Genomic DNA, 23,273 nt, shown 5'->3' with positions numbered 1-23,273 from the left:
TTTTTTTCTCTATATGACTATTACAACTCATCTATAAGAAACTACAATTATTAAAAATCAATATCTTTTCTCTTTTACTTAATGAACTACTAAATCTCTAGAAAAATATGCATAAGGCTGAAGTCACCTTTATGTTTTATCTCCATCTGTTATTCTTCTTAACAGGTTTTAAAATGTCTTTTGGATCAAACTCTTTTCAATTTAATTATTTATACTTCTTCAAAGCTTGCTTTTAGTGTTAAAAATGGTATAAAAGCACTTGCCTATAAAGAAAATTCAGTTGATTTTATTGAGTTAAGATGATCTTATAATATCTGGTCAGTTATTCAGTAAGTGTGTGGGTGGTGTGGGGGTCCACTTAAAGAAGTGAAAATATAAGCAAGCGTAGTAAAGCAGTATCTCATTTCTAGTGTCACTTGCAATAGAGATGGGGTTTCCTGAAACCCACAGAATGAAAACGGAACACTGTTGAGAAATGTATGTATTTTTTAATGTTTTTCAATTAAGATTTGTCAGGTAGGACTTCTCTATGTATGAGAGAGAGCATATTCTTGGAGTGGTTCTGAAATGTGTTTAGCACTACAACAATTTTGCCAGTGCAAATGGGTTGGAGGAGTTAATACATATGTTTCTCTTCTTTCCTCTAGGTCCAGTAACAATAACCTGAAACAGACTGCTAAACTCAGCCCTAGCTCCTTACTTGAGAGTCTGCTAATAAATGTTCACTCACAACTGTGTTTCACTGGTAGGTTTGCTTCCTGGCCTTTTCTTTGGTCAGTACAACTACAGATCCACAGACTGATATTGTCTATCTCTAATCCGGGAAACAAAGGTAAAGATGAACAGTAGTTAACAGCAATGTGTGCTTCCTAGGACTCCTTACGTAACTAGCCTCGCATATCATTGCACTATCCACCTGGGGAGAGAGAACTGGTGTCATATGCAAGATGTATAACGTGCATGCTAGGAAATTAACATCCAAACAGACACATAATTAACACTAGCAATCAGCATACAGTATGGAAAAAAAGGTGACAAGCCTTTACACTAGAAAAAGTTTACACTGTCATCTGTACTGGCAAAAATTCTTAATCAAGAGTCACTGAAAAACTGTTTATACAAGCTCCCTGAAATCCAGTATCTTCTGTAAAGGCTTGGCCATCATCAGAAAATGCCTCTGCATGCCTCTACACTGGTGAGAGGACTTATACCACAACTCTGAAAGGTTTAAACTGTTTCAAAAGAACCTTTTTGTAGTTCAAACTGTACCAAAAGTACTTTTTTCTCTCTCTTTGCATAACTGTGATAGGGGTACATCTTGTTTATTTTTAGTGTTTTGGGTTTTTTTTTCCAGCAACAATTTGTGCAAGTTCACAAATGAATAAAATAAGTTTTGTAAGCAAAAGCACTTCTGTGCAGTTGGTATAACTGCATAGCCATCTTAGATAATGTGCATGTGTTTTTCTCCATGTTTACGATGCCATCAGCCCCTTATCCCTTCCAATACAGTTGTATTACAGAATACAGTTTGTTTTTGACACCTTTAAACAACCTTTCCTTATTTCACAGGAAATGCTAGGAAAGTAGAAAGTACCATATCTTATGCCCTACTCTGTAGAGGAAAGCTAGTCTTGTAGTTTTGGAACAGGACTGTGACTCAGACTAGAGGAAAGTAGGATAGAATTCTGATTACAACTGCAGTGCACGCTATAAGGACAGCCTCTCTTACATCTACTCCTTCAAGTTTCAGAATTCTTGCTCATAACTCGTATTATACCTGCAACTATCTAAAAGTTCATTTTAATGAAGTTCGTCTTTCTGATCTTTTTATACAGTAGAAAACATTCTACTGGTTGAACTTTTTTATATATACAACTTTGGAATTGATACTGGTAGCATAGAGGTGTAAGTAATATATTATTAAAAAAAATTGATTATTCTACAATGGCAGAAAATGAAAAAATAATTTCAGCTTAGTATTAGTTTTATGCATTATAGTTTTGCATAAAACATTTAAGGAACCTAATTCTTATTACAGCTGAATTAATCTAAAATAGTACTATCTCTTGGGATTTTTAAAATTATAATCATAATAATTTACCAAGCATTCTATGCAATAGATTGCTTTAAAAATCCTACTCATAGCAGCAAACTGCTAAAGGAAATTACAATCATGAGTAAGATTTGAATGACCTTAAATAATGGATAGGAATAGCTAAGCACTTGAGAAAAATGATCTGTGAGACATATGGGAGAAATAATTTTTGTAAAACAAAGTGAGTGAAGAGCTACTTAAGCTAGCAAAAAACATATATGCTTCTGGGAAACTGAGGCTCCTTCTAGGCTCTACAGCTAACAATAACATGAATTGGTAAGTGGCCATCTTAAACTTGTTTAGTACCTTTGCTGCATGCTTTCTACCTGAAATGCTGTTCCAGGATTCATACCTAGATGATGGTTATAACTTTTTTCTTTTTTTAATTTCCAGGATGAAATGTATATGTAGCCAATTAATGTTAGAAAAAAACCCAAATCTATCTTTTATTAAACTATCATGCTCCCTCCATGATGAATTTCCAAAGAATAATAACTTCCTCTTCAGGCTCTTTTGCTATGCTAAATGGGCCTAGCATTGTTAGTCTTCCCATACTGCCTATGTTTTATGTTCCTGATCACCCAAGTAACCTTCTTCTCCACCTTGGCAAGGTAGATCTTAACATGCTGAAGAGAACTGAGTTCAACTGCACAGATTTTCTAATGATGCCACTTCAATATATATTGCTTATTAGTTATCCATTAGGTCAAACTATTAAACTATTTAAATTACAAAATTAACATGACAAAACTATTTTGCATGTTTTTATTACTCTAATGACTCCTAAATACTTATAACTTGCGTGTTTTTTTTTTTGTTTATTTATTTATTTATGACTTCTATCTGTACAAAATCAGATGTTAGCTTGGTTGGTCTTTAATTTTCTAGTCTTGCTGTATTTCAGCCAAGCTAGGTGTTGTTTGTATGGCTACAGGCTTCCAGGATATATTCCAGCCTCTGAAGTTTTTTTGAAGAGAATCTCTGATAGTTAGAGATCAGTTAAGCTAGTTCCTGAAGTCCACAACAATAGTTACATGTTTTATGTAAAAACTTGAAAGATAGCACAGACACCAAGATGTCAGAGATGGGCCTTCAGATGACTATGAGATAAAAGGAGCTTGTTTGAGTTTCTGCAAGTCTTCTAAAAATCAGTTATTAGATAATTGTTAGATAATTTAACCATCAAGACTTCAGAAGATGTTACTGTCTAATTATTATTTAATATGCTTTATACACTCATTCGAGACAGGCTGTACCAGTTTCACCGAACGACTGCTGCTGAGTCCTCAGCTTATCAAACCTGAGTAAGGCTTTTCCTGATGGGTTCTCTTGTAGCTGTTAAGGTTAATAAATAAGAGCAAGAGGATCTCCTGCAGTCGTTACTTTCATATGGCCTAAATGAGGGAAGCAGACTACTTTCGTCATGAATTTGCTTTCTAGGAGAGAGGGAGAGATACGCAGATACAGCAAAGTGGAAGTGGATAGGCCCTCAAGTGAAAAGAAATCAGGAGCAAAAAAAGCCTTTAGCCATGGATCAAGATCTCAGTGATGTAGGTGATGTCAAATAAACATAGATATATTCTGTTTCACAAAAATCATAGCCTACAAACAAGGCATAGTGAACACCAACACATAAATGGGAGAGGACAGTGGGACAATAATAAGTATGGTATCTAGTAGTCTTAATGCAGCAACAGCTATCCTTAGAAAAAGGAAAATGTGATGGAAATCACAAGTTGCCATTGTGAATTGTTACAAAAGGTTTATTAATTATTTATTAATACCATTATTGATAATGTTGTTATTATGCAACCTTTTGTCTGTTTGTTAGGGTTTCAAATAGCGGCAGGCAATGACTACAGCAGAACTCTGAGTGAGAAATGGTAAGTAGAGCAGTCTTGAAACTAAGGATAAGGAACTTGTGCTTCATTTGCAAGAACTGATGAAGGGATGCAAAAATATTGTCCTTGACAAAAAGATATTTCTAAATGCTCTAAAATGTGCCATTGTTTCTAGCTTACAATCATTAGAAAACATGCCCTTGCACAACTTTCACTCAATCTAATTACTGCTGAGTTTCAAAATCCCTCTGGTGTCAGCAGATAGCATACCCCAGGTAACAAAACAAGCCTAAGCAATCTCAGTTATTGAAGTTCCTCAGAGAGAAATGCAGCAGAAGACTGCTGTTCTCCAAAGATTGTGCATATTGGAAATCTCAATTCTAAAATTGCATGGAGAACAATAATATGGTTTTTATAATGGTTTTTAGTTTTGTTTACTGTTTTGAATGTAGGCATATATGTTAAAATAGAATTTCAAATGTTAAGGTTTCAAACATGCAAATACTTGGAATTAAGATTGCCTATAAAACCAATTCATAACTAGTTTCTGTAAAAGCTGTGTCATACTGAGCAGATATATATATATATATATAACAGCATTAAATAATTGCTAACGCTTTAAAGCCACTAATTCCATTTTTAATTTTTTGTTGTCAGGCATGTGGAACTTGGTGTGGTTTGAAGACCAAAATGGTTTGTTTAAATACTGCTTTCATGTACATTCATCAGGAAAAGCTTAAGACAGAAAAGACGTGAGGAGGGGGGTAAGAACTGAGTCACCAAAGTGTACTTATAAGTACTTTTTTATTCCCTGGAGAGAGTAAAACATATTTCTCATTAACTGAAAAGAACACTATTTTATTTCTTAATTTTGCAAAAACAAACAGAAGTTAGTACCAGTTCTGTCTCTAATATCCTTTTCTAAGGATGTTTTCTATCTCTAATAAAGATGAGGAACTTCAATATATTGAAGCTTTTTGTGAAGATTGAAAGCTTAATAGTGCATTGTTAATGATTATGAATGTGCAAAATGGAGTGAAGAGCAGAAAACTGCAGGAAGGATGTACAGCTAATATTGGCTGGTGAAGATCCAGTGAAATGTATTTAGTCAGGATAAGCTGACCCAATTGTAAAGGGCCCAGGTAAAGAATATCCAGGGGGCTTAAGGATTACAACTATGAGCTTGTGCAAGTGGAGCGGGATGTATAATCTTGAGTTAGAGCGAGCATATTTTCAGTCCTTACAAGGACCAAGAGACTTTACTGTTAGTTGAGATTTGAACTGAAGTTTCCTACCTGTGTTTTAACGTAGCTGTTGACCTCTTGTTCTTGCATAGTCCAAATCCTGTCTCTAATACTGACAGTGCCTTCTTTTAGGCCACATGGTAGTGTTTTCTTACAGTAGAAATTTAACATCAGAAATCTATATCACTTCTTTTCTTATTTAAAAAATAAAAATAAAAAAAATTCCCTAGATTCTTTGCTTGAGTCTTCCTTGACTGGCCCAGAGGTTGAAATACTTACCCAGTATACCTTTCAATACATACTGAATGTCTGTGCAGTTTTATCTGAGACAGATTTAACTCATCTCTGAAGAGAATACTTTAACTATCAGAGTCTTTTAATTTGGCTGGAGAACTAATAAATAAGTTCCATTTTATGTCTTAACATATCTCCATTAGGGACTTTCACTGCTATAACTTTAGTATCTGTGTACATCTCTTTAATATAGACAATGCCTATCAATTAAAATGAGATTGAAGTGGGGCTTGGGGCATGTATAATTTCCTTTTAATATGCATTTGTAACACAATTGCAAAAGGAAATGGTTGCATTCTAATGGCTTAACCTTTGAAGTTAAGGAGATCCAAATCTGGGACTTGCATTGGCAGTTTTACAGCAGCACTGTCACAGTATAATCCTAAAAGCCAAAGAATTGCACCTTTGAGAGACTGCCTGCATAGGCACAATCCCCAAGGATACAGAGTCACTGTAGCAGTTCCAACAACTTCCTTTCCCTGGCTGTAAGCAAAGGGGACATGACCTGCAGTCCCATATGCTGTGGATAACTCCAGCTACTCATAATGCCAGCTGATGCATATTAGAACAGTGTGAACATCTACAAAATATTCATCATCTCACTCATTTAAAATTTGAAATTTATTGAATGGAACTGGAGAGAGCCAAATGGAAAAAAGAAACCAGGTTTTTACAAAAACAAATATATCAAAGCTCTCAGACCTAGTTGAGAGACTCTGCCTTGACTGCATCACAAAGAAATCGTATCCCATAATTATCTGAGTTTATTAAGTTAGGTTTGCTCTTTCTGACCTATGCTTGAATTAATCTAGGAGTGTGAGCAATAGCAACCTATTTTTAATCCATATGGATTTCTACCAAATTATTCCCCTATTCTTTCCTACCTCTATTGAAATTCTAGGGGGATGCAATCAAAGGCAATAAATGAACTTATTTTGAAGCTCTCTAACAGTCTCAGCTTGCTGTCAAACTACAGTTGAGAACTGTGCAAGGAAAGTCTTTTGTATTGGATTCCTTTATTCATGTTCCATCTGAATTGGAAATCTGCTGCAAAACAGAAGATAAACACTGCCAAGAGTTTTCTCTGGAAAAAAAGTGTTAAATACGAAGAATAACTTGGATGTTAGACTATTGTTTCTTATTTGCTTACTTTCTTCAGTCACTCTTAATTTTCTTCATCAGTTATAACTAAGCATGCCCAAGTCTTGTGTGATTATTTCTTCATCTAAATTTCAAAGGTATGAAAGTGTGTTGGGGGGGGGGGGAAGAGTGTGTTATTCTTTTGTTTTTTCTCTCCTGGAAGCATAGATTGGTGGTGGGTTGTTTTTCTTTTCCTTTTTTTTCTTTTTCTCCTTTTTTGAGACTTGGGGGGAGGTATTTTGTTTGTTTTAGAGCTTCCAGATCTAACCTTCTTGCTGCACTGACCCCAAAATTAAAATTTTCAGAGGCAGAAGTCAAATGCTGGTCATACGATCCAGAGCCCTAGGATGAAAAGATTAAAGTGTTAGAATGAACAATGAACCAAGCTGCAATGAACCAAGAATCAGGAGAGTAGCTATTCAGTTATTCTGATTCCTCATCACATTCGGTTCCAAAAATATAAACAGTCCATCTCACAAGCTTAAAATAGCAATAATATGGTAAAGGAAAAGACCTTACTAAGAAAATGAACTTTCTTATGAAATTATAAAACCTTTTACCTGAAGGATGCATATTAACAGTGGTGCTTTCAAAAGTATAAGGTAAAAATGCATTGAATTTAATGGGATTTGTGATCCACAGTGATCTTGAGGTAACAGGAGTCTTCTCCTATTGCACTGAGGCAAGAAGTTATTTTTCATGAGTGCAGAATTAGGACCTTAGTTACCCTTTAAAATGCAAAAATATTAACTATAAGTAATCATGACTTTGAGTCAAGATAGTCAAATATCTGACTTAAGGTGCACTATACTCAGATTTCTTAAACTGAAAATTTAAGTTACATTAAATGTTTTAATATTACATATATTCCTGATGCAATGAACCCATTTTTTTTAAATGTACTTAATACAAAATGACGAACTTCTATATATGTTCCAAAAAGACAAAAAGAAATGCAATCTTCCACTGATTTAGTAATATTGTTCTTTTAATCTTGTCCAAGTATCAAAGTACTAAATCTATTTTATTTATACTTCTTAATTATTACGAGGTATGTTTATCTAGTCATCCCTCCCAAATAAAAGAAAGATTTTTGTCCCATATGGTATAAAATGACAGATATCCTTTAGGTCTCTATTGCTTAGTCCTATGAGGAACATGAATTCATTATTAGAATTTTCAGTTTCCTATCATCTGTAAATAAAACTGAAAAGTAATTCCAAGTGAGAGGGGAGGAAGGTGGTGGAAAGGGGATCTCATGAGTTTCTCTGCTCCTTAACCACATTATTTCACTAATCTGCTTTAATAAATTTTAAATTCCTTAGAACACTCAAAAAAAAAAAAAAAGGGCAGGGGGCACAAGTTACTTTTGTTCTTCAATAAGAATTCTAGGTTAAAAAGAGCCTAAAGCATGAGGGAGTACTGTTCAAGTATAAAATGTCTATTTGCATGTCTGCAATTCAGCATGTGTTTCTTGTTGATTCTCTGATGTTAGTTAAAGAAAATGTGATTAACTGTGAATTACTGATGTTGACTATCTCCAGAGCTGAATGAATGATACTATGGGGGAGGTAGGGTAGGATAGAAATAGAATAAGCATATTTTATATGTCTTGTCAGTGTCATAACCTGAAACATAACACAGGAAAAGCATAAAATAAGCATAATATTTCAAACATTGAACAGCTAAACAAAAGTTCAATTGCACAAAGAAAACCAGCTGGTGGCAATATAGTGCATAATCCTGATATAGGCCTACAGGTAAAGGCCTAGATTTCTCCCTCAGGTTAGCTTTCTGGGAAAGGAGACTTGTGTCTAAATCTTGCATGTGATTCAGTCTATCTTACTCTACTATTTACCACTCAATATCTAAGCATAATTATTGCCCAAATATAGATGTTGAAAGATGCCCTGCTTTCAAGGTTGACTATTTTACACAATCATAAACTGAGCCTTTTCCCCTCTTCCAGTTTCAGGACCTAAACCGCATACAAATTCTGTTGCAATTCACCTTCACCATCGCAAGTATTCAAATTCTAATCATATTAGATAAAAATCTTTAATTATCCTTAGACCTAATCATAACTAGCACACATAGGCAATTTGATTTGCAAACTAGAAGGAACATTTGCCTCCCAAAACAGAAGCATCAAACTCGTAGAGATCATAGGAGAAAACAAATGGAGTAAGACAGCTTTAATTGCTTTTGCTATTTTGTTGTTGATTTTTCTGCTGAGGAAATGCTGAGGTTTAATTAAGGATGGGCAAGAGGGTTTAGTGTCTGTAGGGGAGCTTTAGAAGGATGATGAAGACTAAATCTATGACAGATTATATAGGGGTAGAGGGACCATGCCAGGATGTGAGCTATTTAGGCAGAGGTTCAAGAGTGGGGAAGAGTGAACTGGCTGGAGTGAAATGCCAACAAACAGGTTGAGAAAAGGGTTGGGCAGCAAGCCAGCATATCTCCCTTAATTCAGGTAGTGGAGTGTTATTTCTTCTTGACCTCTTCAGTACCTGATGCTTCTAAACACTGATCTTCCAAGCAAAGTCTTTGCCCTTGCTAAATGGTTTTCTGTGTCTTGAAGTTTGGGAAGGTGCACATGCATGAATTTTTGGTCACATGTCTGCCAACAGTAGGCCATTGTTTGCCCCTACTCAGCCTGCCTCCAGATCTTCTTCCTCTGATTACCTCAGAAGATCATATGTTTCTTATTTCAACTACAGGGGTAATGTTCTTTCCTATCTCACCAAGCCTCTGTTGTGAGCTTATGCTACCACACAGAGCTTTGTGGGCATTGGACATCTGTAATCTATATCTCAGTGTTAGGAATCTATAAGATGCATTTTTATCCAGGCTTGGTCAGCTAACTCTTGCCCTTATGCTAATCACCTCTTGCCTCATTCTGTGTATACTCTTTTCTTCCTCCAACTTGCTCTCTGAGGTTTAAAATACTGCTCCTGTCTAATCACCAAGGTTCCAGCTATGACATTTAGGGGTGGCAAGGGAAAGAATCCCATAAACCTTATGACAGCAGCTTAAACCTTGGACAAAATGTGTGTGTGGCGGGGGAGGGAGGAAAACCATGTAAGTATGGCAAGAAATATTAGAAATTTATAATCAAAATAATATTGTTACTTAGAGAAATTTGTATTCTACCTATGTGGGGAGGGGGGAGAAGCTGAGCATTTTCTCTTTGATAGGATCCATTCCCTTGCTATATCTGACACTGGCTTCCAGCTATAATGTGCTGGAGTATGCATTAACTTAGAGCTTCTCTATAGTCCTGAGAAAATGGACAATCTTGATATGGCTTGGAATGTTGTTGAAGGACTCCACTTTGCCTTCCTCTAGGACGTAGCTGTCAAGTGGACAAGTGAGAATGTGAGGAACTCTGCATGGTCGCTGTCTCAGCATCTACTGAGTTGATTTTGCAAGCCTGTCTCCCTTCAGCTGCAGCCCTTTGACAACCGTTCTATGTCACCATACAGTAGGTTGCTCAGAGGGGCTGTGGGATCTCCAATCCTCTAGACGGTCAAAACTACCTGGACAAGGCCCTAAGCAACCTGTTTTAAGTTGGTCCTGTCCCTTGTTCCTTCCAACCTATATCATTCTAAAATCCTACTGTGCGGTCATGAACTTTCGTGTCCCTTTAAAAAATAATAGGCTATCTTGAAAATCTGACCATTAAGATTAAACTAATATCTGTACAAAATTAATAAGTCTATATAACATTAATGGCAAGGAATAATCCTTTCTTATCATTGCAACCTATAGCAGAAACAATTTCACTCTCCAGCAGCCTTGAAAGTATAAATTATTTTCCAGCTGCTGTTACTAAATGCACTTTATCTTTATCACTTATTTTAAAAATGGATATAAAAAGGCTTGTGATCCAGTGTTTCTGCAGACTACTTTTGAGTAAAAAAATGATTGAGACAATTGTATCTGGCTTTAAGGAACTAAGGAACTTTACACATACTATTCTTCATCCTCTAGGCTTCAATCATAAAACTTAGACGATGTAATTTCAGAATATGAACAGTTATCTGTTCGAAGTGCTGTATCATTTTTAGTCTTTTCTGTAAATCACCCATAAAATTTTAGGTCTTATTTTCCCTTCTATGTGTGTATGCAGAGCTCTAAGATTTTTCTATCATTTAATTCTAAGAACTTTTCTTTCTTTTGTTCATGTTCAAAATTGCTACTCAAGGGTTTATTATTTCAACATTCACCTCCCTAATATTGAAATATATATTTTATTATATTAAATATTATATAAACATAAGTATTGTTTTGAAAAAGAAAGATGATTCTTTATTCTCTTTAAATAGAAAGACAAAAGCAGGGCGTTAGCCCTCAGAGTTTCTCTAAGAAAAGATAAGTTTGAGTCATATTGATATTCAGCAAGTAATCATTTTAATGCCATTCTTTCAAGGATGTGCTTTAGTGACTACAAAGGTAAATGGTTTCCTGAACTGGGAATGGCAAGTATCTCTGAATAAATGTGGGATTATCCTATGGAAATATAGAAACAGAAGTAGAGCTAAACATATTTTGGGGGGTCTGGGCAGGGATGTTAGACGGACAGAAGGCCCGTGCTGATATCTGAGGGATCTGTGAGTATGGGGGTGCTCATGAGATGAGTGAGTGTGTGTGTGTACACGCATCTGTTTGCTAGTGAGCATCAAGCTGGACTAGCTGGTGATCAGGATGCCAGTATGGTAGATAAGGGGGCTCAGAACTGGGGCAGGAATATTAGATGGGCAGAGGGGCCATACTGGTATTCGAGGGATCTGCAAATTTACATGTGCTTGTGACCTAGAGAGTGAGGGCGTGTCTGCTTTCACTAGTGAACTTCATCCTTTACTAGCTCGAGAAGAGGAAGGGGACCCAGCTGTCTTCACTTATGGGACTTCTGGTAGTGTTATATGTGGGTGTTGTTGAAGGCAGTGCCATGCCTGTGGCAGTGTGTGGCATCAGTTGTGTTAGTATCCTCTGTGTGTGTGTGTGTGTCTCTGTCTGTCTGTCTGTCTGTCTGTCTGTCTGTGGGACTCATGCTCAGCCCCACGACTGGTCGAACCTGCAAACAGGAGAGCAGCTGCATCCACTGGCCTGGGACAGGGAGAGCCCAGGCGCCCCAGGCTGGGCTCCAGAGGCCAGGATGGAGGAATCCCTGGGTCCTGGAGGCAGTGGCCCTTATAACCTCCCTTGACAGTAAATATCTCATTCTAGATAGAATAACTGCTTGTTACTACTATCTGTATACAACCATGGCTGTACCAAACAAGGATAAACAAAAGTAAAACAAATTATCCATAGACAGCTGGTCAATTAGAGAAATTGCTGTCACAGCTAAACCAAGTAAAGCAAAGGTAGATAGGTCAAAAGTTCAGATGGAGCAGGCCTGAAAAGCCTCAGGCCTGAGGTCTTGCAAATTCAGTACAAAGCTTATGGTCTGTTACTAAGAAGGGCAATACTGTTTTGCAGGGCAACATGGTTACAATTTCATTATACAGACTAAAAGAAACACGTACAGTGTCATAATATTTAAAATAATTAATCCTTTTCAAGTTATCTTAAAAATCATAAAGCTGGTTTATGGGGGGGTTGTTTGTTTTTTTTTTTAAGAAGCTCTGTAGAGATAATTGATATATGAAATAAATGTGAATTAGATGAAGGACCTCACCTCCTTAAAATTTTGCTGAAAAACTAGAACTGCTCTGTGCCAATGATCCATGTAATCCTAAATATCAAAATCTCTCCTTCGCCCCTCCAAGTATGTCTTGAGCACTTTCATCCATAAGACATTACAGAAATTCAGCTGGACTGAAATCTATTTACTTCTCATTAAAATAAAGATGATATCAGTGTTAAACATTTAGTCAGCATTCTAAAATCAGTGCTTCTATCTGCTTATGCCCAAAATTTTTATATAATCTGTGTATGTTTAGCTAAGAAATTATTTGTCCAATTCATGTTTTAACAGTCTGACATGCCAAATGATATAATTTATTGTTCATAAAACAGTCTTTATACAGAAACCACTTTCTAGTATTTACACCTGCTCTCTAGTGTTATGGTCACCTTTCCAACGTTCCTCTGGTTCCTTATGTTGATTCTTCAGTCTTTCTCAAGGTGAATGGGGAAGGGTTTATGATAAGTCATTGGCATCCTGATGTCTCGCCAAGAGAAAGAGCATATTCATGGAGGAGGTTTCTTCCCCTTCAGTTCTGGAATCTGCTTGGGTTTATTTTTGTACGTTCTCTTATCAGAGTCTGCTTCCTTCTCACTAGTTCCCAGGTAAAGTTTAAAAGTTGCACAAGAGCCTCCCCAGTCTCAACAGACAGACAGGGCTCCTGTTCGTTGCAGAGCGATGACCTCAATTGGTCACACTTTACTGCAGGAGGCATTCACAGAACTGCAGCTGGAACAGGTGAGGCAGCAGTCACTCAGCTTGCTTGAACAGCTGCCTGGTGGCCAAAACCAGCCCTGGCCAGTTCTGAGACCTGCACTTATCTGGTCAGCTCAAAGACTAAAGCCTGGACTAGCACTGGCAAAATCACTTACTGCTCTACAGTTTCACTGAGCTGTCATACTTCTGCTTGCAATGTGACTCTTTGTAAGGCAGAATTAACTGAAGTTTTTATACAGATTTTGCAGATAAATTATCAACTTCAGTGTAATCTGGTATTAGAAAGACACACATAAGTACTCTTTTTGTAGTTTTAATTTTTAATGGAGTTTAATGTAGTTGTATCAGATATAAGATGGATTTAATTAAATGTAGACCAAAGATATGTCACAGACTATATCCGGTGTTTCAGAAAGGCACAGGACAGCTCATAATTAACCCCAGCCATACATATTTACAGGATGAAGTCTATGTATTTTTGTGTCTGGAAATGAGTGCCACCCTATTATTTTGGTTTATGGAAACAATGCAGTAACTAAAAAGTATAACAAATATGTATATAGAGATCCAGTGACTGCATTTGTTATAATTTTGTTGAGAATCTGAGCGTGAATAAAGAATATTAGGGGAAAGCAAACAGGCAAATAAAACTACAAAACCTGAGTTTCTTTTCTCTGTTCTATATGGTACTTTGGAAGAAGAAATGATTTTTTTTAAAAAATACATGTTTAGGTGTATCTGTACTACTGAAATAGTATAATGACAATAAAAATCTAGAATAAATTTGTTATTTTCTATTTTAGGAAGAAAGGAGAAAGAATAATAGGAAAGATAGACATTTGTTGATAATCTGCACTGTTTTAAGAGCAGGCAATTTTTTCAGTAAAGAAACGTGTTTCAGTAACAAGGGAAGTTATGACTGTATTTTCTTTTAGACATTTCCACCAGAATAATTATCTAAAGTTCTAGTGGCTTGCTGATTTTGGTTTTGTAAATGACAAATAACATGTACTTCTTGGATCACAGACCTCACCTGTCATCACTTGAGACATGATTAACATTTAGCAGAAGACAAATTTCTAATTATTTTAGCTTTTCTAACATAACAAACAATTTAAAATAGGGATATCACTGACAAGTCAGTGTGATTACAAGGCAGTGTCCTTTTTGTCCGAGCTGGAATAAACTTTTCTTATACTTATATAATCTTTTTTAAAATGAATTTAGACTTCTTCCTTAAAGATTAGCACAACTAAATGAGCTCAATCTATTTCATTTACCCAAAAGAAGATTAGGATATAACTTGACAACAGTCTAGAAATACTTACAGAAGGAGAGTGACTCCTAGTAATGGAGAACGTAGTTATACACTGTAACCAAGACATCAGTTGATACTCTTTCTGATAAGCTAAAGAGACTGACCTATTCAAAATCTTTCACTATAAAGGTGTTTTGGTTTCTGACTTCAAAATAGCTGCACATACACAAAGGATGTTAGTTGAATAATAATACTATTAACTTAAGAAGGAGTGAGCAATGGAAATATTCTTTAAAGAATGTTAATCAGTTTAAAAACGGATAGCATGTCCCTCACAGGTGAAAAATAAGTTTGTTACCAGTGTTTGGAGTTTTAGCAATCTTGTATCTTTATGCAGACGAATAGGCAAAGGCCCATGAAAACTGTATGCATTTCTTATATATGTCTCTCTTTTTTTTTTTCCTGGCGATATTCTGTCTGCAGGCTCCAAAACATCTGTGGATATTTAGCCACTTACAGCTGTTTTCTTCAGGATCCTGGAGTCTCTTGGCCTTACAAAGTATTTAAACATTTGCTTAAATAGAAAAGTAGTCCGTGTTATTTCTTCTGGCTCTACCATGGTGAAATACAATAGAGGAAGAAAGGAAATTTGTCCTTTGTCCTAAAATCAATATATAAACTATATTTTCTAATACTTTCTATGCCAAGCACAGCAGGTGCAAGTCTTCATTTCAACTCAATTCAAAAAAAAAAAAGTTACCTCATAAGAATATCAATTATGGAAATTTCCTCCATGGAATAATAAAGGTATCATCAATTTCAGTCATAAAGCCCTAAAGATTAAAGAGGTCATAGGAAAAAGTAAGAATAGCTCCTTGTTTCTCATCTTCAAGTTTATGTTGATAAATAAAATGCTTTAAGGAAAGAATTCCAAAGAGAAGATGAAAATGGATTCAGTGTTCAGAGAGACAAGTTATGAACATGAATAAACTAGCCTTAAAAGAGGGGGAAAGAGATTAGATCAGCAGAATTATATTTCTTTTCATATGTAGATGAATTTTCAAGTATTCATGTAGAGGTGGTTAAACATTCCTAAAACTAAAACAAAATTCTGTATTATCTTTCATACTGAGTAAGAGATGAAAAAAGTTTCAAAAGTTTTTCTTTAACAGAATGGTTTAGCTTTTCTTCTTCTGGACAAAGTGAGTATAACATGCTGGCATCAACAATATCAGTGGGGGAATTTGTAGTCATTTAAATGACAGGATTGTATCTACTGTATTAGAGAGCCAAGATAGCAGAAAAAGCATAGCAGGCACACAGAAGAATGTGGAAAAGTATTATAAATATTCCTTTTATCTTCTTAACATATACAAACCATGTCTTAAGGAAAAAAGCTATAAATTCATAATTGCTGAGAAGGAACTACAATAACTTACATGTCCTCCAGCACAACAAAAAGAATATAAGCTTACAGTATTGACAACAAATGGTAAAAAGAAAAAAGAAAAAAAAAACTATGCAAAAGTTCATGTACTGCAGCATAAAATTAGATCTAAAATATTTTCATTTGTTCTGACAATAAGATTTTCAGTATTTTAAATACAACCCTTCAGAAATTTATTTAAATATATTTGCTACTTCAGCATTCTGTGTTTGTCTGTATATAAATCTATATGTAATAAAACTGATAGATGTGGACAGTCAGATAATCATAAATTCAGACTATATGCAAATAGCCCATATACACTGTACCTAGAGCATGCTCTACCTGACTGCTTGACATATTTGTAGTTGTTGCACGAGCATTAAGATATATAATATTCCATGGTTTTAGTTTTGATTTGTAATGGATATTTACAACATAATACAGAACAGTATGTGTTATCCATGGCTTACCATGATATAAACCTTGCATTTAAACTTGTAAATGGAGTTTTCAATAGAAGTTCTGGTTTCTAGGGCTGTAAACCTTCTGAATAGAAGTGGAAGCCATCAGATTGTGTGTGCAGAGAAGCTGCTATATATCACATCCTATGAGCCTATGTGGACCCAATCTCTTAAAAAAAATCCATTGTCATTGTCAAAACATTTTTTTTCAATCTAGTTAACTATCTGAGAGCTGGAGTTTTTGGAAAAGGTTTTCCCTGTCTTCTATATTACATATTACAATATATTACATATATTATTGTTGATAATACTTCAACCCAAAACTACATAATAAAGGAAGAAATATACATTTGGGTCTCTTGATGAAAACAGCTTACATTTTACAGAAAAGAAATTGATTATCGACATTTTAGCTTATTTAGTTGCATATGTTATAGTTTATTACATAGTTATAGGATTTTGTTCCTCCCAGAACGGTAAACAAAATAGTAGTTAAGAAAATTCAAGTTCTCAAAACACTCATATGGAACAGTAAAAATGACTGTTCTTTACAAAAGCCTTGCTGTTACATTTTAAGGCTTGGTTATGTCATGATCATCAGATGATTCATGGTTCAGTTTTCAGCTACTGTTATCAAATTTACTCAGTTAGATACACATTTCTGCCTTGTAAGATCACCCAAATGATGGAAGAGATCATGGTCTGGAGCAGATCAACAGAACATCATTCATGTCTTTGGACGTTTTATGACTCACAGAATCAGAATGCTCTCTGTATATATTGAGGATAGCCAGGTGAAACTCTCATCATGAAATGCAGAGTTTCTGCAAAACTTGTGGATAATTACACATTTAGGACATAAGATTTCTTTTATATATTTTTTCCATTAAACTGTTGAAATGTATTTATATATATATTTATAAATGCTATACAATTTAAAGATCTTTTATAAAGCAAGAAAATAAAGCAGGTACATCCATGAATCACTAAGATGTTGTGATAGCAGGATTAAACACCCGTCCTTTTGATATAAATACAAAATTTCTTTGGGACGCTCAACTAAAATGTTTACAAATTTCTTGATATATTTTCATCTTCATCACAGTGGTTCTTATCAGCAAAGGTAATGAGGGTAACAAATAGAAACTGGAAATGGTTGAAAAGATATCAGCATTTATGTCGAGTTTGCACATTAAATCTCAATCTGAGTTAGGAGGTACCTATCTTTGTCTTCATTAATTTCAAAGATAGCAAAGCTTAAGTTCCTAATTTAACGCTGCTTTCACTTCCACTAGGGTACATTAGGACTTGCTCTATTTATTAGAGTTATGCAGGTAAGATAAGACTAAAAAAATGACATCAGAGGTAAGGTTTCCTTTTCTGATTTTTTTTGAACCAGTATTATTTCAGATCCAGCATTATGATATTGAAAGTCATGTGATCTCTTACAGAAATTTATCTATCATGAACTGCTTCCCTAGAAATCACTTTTTGAACTGTGGGCTGCTTGAAGGTTGTTAGAACAGAATTAATTCCGTTAAGGTGGTGAGGAAGGTAAACTGGTGAGAAAGCAGAGTAAAAGAATCGGTGAACTATATATGAGGAATGGAACTGCTCTCTTGACTGTTGCAAGATTTGCTGATTATTTGATTTAATGGCTAGCTGTGTTATTAAGCAAAAGTGCTGTTGATACTAAACTGCAAAGATTAACAATCACTCAAGCCACCTTGATGCCACAGTCTGTTCCTCAATTCTGACCTTTTTTTTCAAACAGAAGGAATCATTATTACTGCAGTGTTTAAATACTGTAGCTTATTGCAGTATGCAGTACATCATATCACCACACTAACCTTAATAGAAACATATCTGATGCCAGATTATTAAAATCTGGTTAATCATTTGGCCACATCTGTGCTTTTGAAATTATTCCACAAGACAGGATATACACTATGCATAATAACAGGAAAACACACAGGGCTTCAAAACTGTTCAAATATAAATGAAAACATAAGCCTTGCAGAATAATCCCCTGTTTGATCAGTCAGCATTCACAGATGTGCAGAGACACATTATGGTGCGAAAGATCCTGAAAAATATCCCTTGGCATAGAGGACCATTAGAGGTCCGTAGAGGACGACTGTGATCATTCTCGAAGAGGCTGGTAATGCTCCGGGCTGAGACGAGGCTAGAAAGAGATACTGCGGGGTAGGGGGGGAGGAATCTGTATGTCCCAGATATTGTGAAGTGCTTCAGGGAGCCAATGCAGAAAAAGACAAGTTACGGCAATCTTCAGAAAACCTTTAACTGTGATTGGGGCTAACTTTGCTCTCAGCATTCCCATGATGCAGCAGACCACAAGATGCATCTGATAAGCTTCTGTGTTGGATACCTGGCTATTTTTACTTGCATAAAATAAAATTCTCACCATTCAAACAAAGGGACAGATGTCAGTTTAAGGAAAATTAGTAATTTTTAATGATAGTTTCTTTCTCAATGTTTGTATGTTCCTGTTTTCAAAATGAATTCCACAGTTATCCTTGTGACTGAAGCTCCTGACTGTGGTAGCACTATCCTTGCACAAAAGGTAAGCACCACTGTTGCCAGGCTGCTTTAGAAGGTGGATACTCTTCCTTGTGTATGTGGGGAATTACAAAGCATGTGATTACAGAATAGAACCCAATTTTGGATTTCATGTTTACTTTCTTCAGTGTTATTTCCTAGTTGTGGGAAAAAATATAACTATAAAAGACTTAAGTTTAAGAAATAACAGTAAATTGAAGGTTTTGCATTTATTGCTTTTAATTATTTTTGCTTTATTAATCTTCTCCAAGTCTATCTGTCTTTCAATTCACCCATCAGTCTGACAGTTTTGTACTACTGTTCAAGGGACTTCTTGTTTGGGTACTGCTCTTATTACTGCTTAGTACCTTCTTGGAATCAAAATTCCATGATGTTTATAAATAAATGCAATTGTTTTTAAAGTATTTTTTTCTTTTATATATCTGTTTAGCATGTCCTCTTTTTGAAGCTTAAAAGCTTTATTGAGAGCCGAAGAGGGAAAGTAAAATCTCCCTAGCTTTCCAACTTTAGGCCCTATATTAATGTGTTTCAAGGTTTCTTATGTGCTGTCTGAGACTCAAACTCTCTGGTGAAAAAAATGTAAGGTGAAAATCTAAATAATATCAAGTATATCCGTTATTTTTCCAGTGCAGGAAACAATACAGTAATTTTTAAAGCATATATTAAACATAAGGGGCAGATCCCCAGTTGGCATAAATCAGCATGGTTCCATTGAAGTCAACGCAGTCATGAAACTTTAAACTGTCTATAGTACTCACACAGTTTTGTATGTGTGTGTGTTTTTTGGTTTTTTTTTTTTTATCACTGATGTATTATTAAAAAAATATTTTGCTCTGTTGCACAATTTAAGAAATAGTGTTCTGTACACAATAGAAAACTGATGATCTTAGCAGATTCTTATCATAAAGGCAAGAATTTTGAGAGTGATAGTACAAAAAAGTACAGTTTGAATTATTTATGATCCCTTTCTTGTTTACCAAGTTTGGGCTCTGGTATTTCCCTGTGTGACTTCATACCCCAGTTTATAACAGTTCAGTAAAGAAAAGCTGCTCTGTTAAAGGGATTAACCACAGAAGCATTAACAAAACTTATTAATGATCCTCTGAACATGGATATCTCTGGGTGAGCAAAACTTATACAGAGCCTAATTACAGATACTTAATTATGTTAGTCCCAAGTTCAAGTTACTCAAATCTCCTAATATATTCATCATCTTTCACTCATTAGTGAAAACCCCTTCTCCTTGAAGCTGATGTCCCGCCAGTCATTTATTTTAAACATTCCTCACAGGTTTAACAGACTGATTTTCAGAGCAGGTAAGGACATTGCTGTAATTGGCTAAGTGTATTCTATGTTTTCAGAGAAGTAGCTACTGTATCCATGACAAGTCTTCAGAAGTTAACCTTTTGAACATTACAAGTAAGAGACAAATTGTAACACAACATGGAAGGCGCTCTCTGTGACCCTGTAACTAATTAACATAATCACATTATTTGTGCTAAAAGAATATAGGCAAGCATTTACTGTTGCAGAAATTACCACATGCTGAAAAACTGACCAAACCAAATCCTTTTCCTTGCAGATTCTTGAAATTAGATGCATAATTCCAGTCACAGTTTGTTTTGTTTTTGTTTTTTCAACAGCTAGACTATAAAGTAGAAGCATAAATGCCATTACTCCGGGTATACAGTATGGATGGGTACAGACACATGACGCCACATCATAAATATAAGTATTGTTTTCAAAATTCACTGCTGATTCTAGAAGACTGATTTCTACAAGCAAGTATTTAGATGCAGAAAGGACTTATGAGAATTTTTAGAAGTGCTTAGGCATTTGACTCCCTCTGAAAATTTAACCAGATACCTATTTACGCTTAAATGCCTTTAAAATATGACTCTGAATTCTTTAGTCTTTAAAGCTGAGTGAGACAAATGGGACCAAGCTTTTCAGGGAGTATTCATCACCAGATCACTGAAATTCAGGTTTCCTGCAAGTCACCTGAAACTGGATTCTCAAAACCAAAAATGCCCAAAATTGCTTTCAAAAGTTGCCTTTGAAAAATACTGGCATCAAAAGTTATGTGAAGATGATATTTTAATGACACTTTGGGGAGCAACAAAAAAACTGTAAGAAACACTGCATCAAACTACAAAATCTTTCAGTGTTGTTTCATGTTTACACACTGATGCCAGAACCACTCTCATTAACAGTCACAGCATCATAGAAAAGTCTAGGTTGAAAGGAACCTTTAGACATCATCTGGTCTTAGACGAGGTTATGCAGGGCCCTGCCAAACTGAGTCTTGAATATTTCCAGTGAGGGAGATTCCACCTCTTCTCTGAGAAAGCTGTTCCAATGTTTATTTGTTCTCATGGTGAAGAATTTTTTTCTTATTTACAGGTAGAATTTTCCCTGAAGCAACCTGTGCCCATTCACAGAATCACAGAATCACAGAATCACTGAGGTTGGAAGGGACCTCTGGAGATCATCTAGTCCAACCCCCCTGCCCAAGCAGGGTCACTTAGAGCACATTGCACAGGATTGCATCCAGGCAGCTTTTGAATATCTCCAGAGAAGGAGACTCCACAACCTCTCTGGGCAACCTGTTCCAGTGCTCTGTCACCCTCACAGTGGAAAAGTTTTTCCTCATGTTCAGATGGAAGTGTCTGTGTTTCAGTTTGTGCCCATTGCCTCGCGTCCTGTCGCTGGGCACCGCTGAAAAGAGTCTGGTCCCATCCTCTTGACACCCTCCCTTCAGATACTTGTACACATTGATAAGATCTCCTCTCAGCCTTCTCTTCTCTAGGCTAAAGAAGCCCAGCTCTCTCAGTCTTTCCTCATAAGAGAGATGCTCCAGTCTCCTAATCATCTTTGTAGCCCTTCGCTGCACTTGCTCCAGTAGTGCCACATCCCTCTTGTACTGGGGAGCCCAGAACTGGACGCAGTACTCCAGATGGGGCCTCACCAGGGCTGAGTAGAGGGGGAGAATCACCTCCCTCGACCTGCTGGCAACACTCTTCCTGATGCACCCCAGCATACCATTGGCCTTCTTGGCCACAAGGGCACATTGCTGCCTCATGCTTAACTTGGTGTCCACCAGCACTCCCAGGTCCTTCTCCGCAGAGCTGCTTTCCAGCAGGTCAACCCACAGCCTATACTGGTGCATGGGGTTATTCCTCCTTAGGTGCAGGACCCTGCACTTGCCTTTCTTGAACTTCATGAGGTTCCTCTCTGCCCACCTCTCCAGCCTGTCCAAGTCTCTCTGAATGGCAGCACAGCCCTCTGGTGTATCAGCCACTCCTCCCAGTTTTGTATCATCAGCAAACTTGCTGAGGGTGCACTCTGTCCCTTCATCCAGGTCATTGATGAAGAAGTTGAACAAGACTGGACCCAGTACTGACCCCTGGGGGACACCGCTAGCTACAGGCCTCCAACTAGACTCTGTGCCACTGATCACAACTCTCTGAGCTCTGCCATTCAGCCAGTTCTCAATCCACCTCACTGTCTACTCATCTAACCCACACTTCCTGAGCTTGTCTATGAGGATGCTATGGGAGACAGTGTCAAAAGCCTTGCTGAAGTCAAGGTAGACAACATCCACTGCTCTCCCCTCACCTACCCAGCCAGTCATTCCATCATAGAAGGCTATCAGATTGGTTAGGCATGATTTCCCCTTGGTGAAGCCATGCTGACTACTCCTGATCACCTTCTTTTCCTCCACATGCTTGGAGATGGCTTCCAGGATGAGCTGCTCCATCACCTTTCCAGGGATGCAGGTGAGGCTGACTGGCCTGTAGTTCCCTGGGTCCTCCTTCTTGCCCTTTTTGAAGACTGGGGTGACATTGGCTTTCTTCCAGTCCTCAGGCACCTCTCCTGTCCTCCATGACCTTTCAAAGATGATGGAGAGTGGCTTAGCAATAATGTCCGCCAGCTCCCTCAGCACTCGTGGGTGCATCCCATCAGGGCCCATGGATTTGTGGGTGTCAAGTTTGCTTAAATGATCTCTAACCCACTCCTCCTCCACCAAGGGAAAGTCTTCCTTTCTCCAGACTTTCTCTCTTGCCTCCAGGGTCTGGGGTTCCTGAGGGCTGGCCTGACCAGTAAAGACTGAAGCAAAGAAGGCATTCAGCAACTCTGCCTTCTCTGCATCCTTCATCACCAGGGCACCCACCCCGTTCAGCAAAGGGCCCACATTTTCCCTAGTCTTCCTCTTGCTGCTGATGTATTTGAAGAAGCCCTTCTTGCTGTCCTTGACATCTCTCGCCAGATTTAATTCCAAACAGGCCTTAGCCTTCCTCGTCGCATCCCTGCATACTCTGACAACGTTCCTATATTCCTCCCAAGTGGCCTGTCCCCCTTTCCACTTTCTGTATACTTCCTTCTTCTGGTTGAGTTTTGCCAGGAGCTCCTTGCTCATCCATGCAGGTCTCCTGCCTCCTTTGCTTGACTTCCTACTCATAGGGATGCACCGCTCTTGAGCCTGGAGGAAGTGATGTTTGAATATTAACCAGCTCTC

Source organism: Apteryx mantelli, chromosome 5 (genome assembly GCF_036417845.1).
Source record: "Apteryx mantelli isolate bAptMan1 chromosome 5, bAptMan1.hap1, whole genome shotgun sequence".
Taxonomy (NCBI): Eukaryota; Metazoa; Chordata; class Aves; order Apterygiformes; family Apterygidae; genus Apteryx; species Apteryx mantelli.
The sequence above is the reverse complement of the archived record's forward strand: the minus strand, read 5'-3'. Positions refer to the sequence as shown.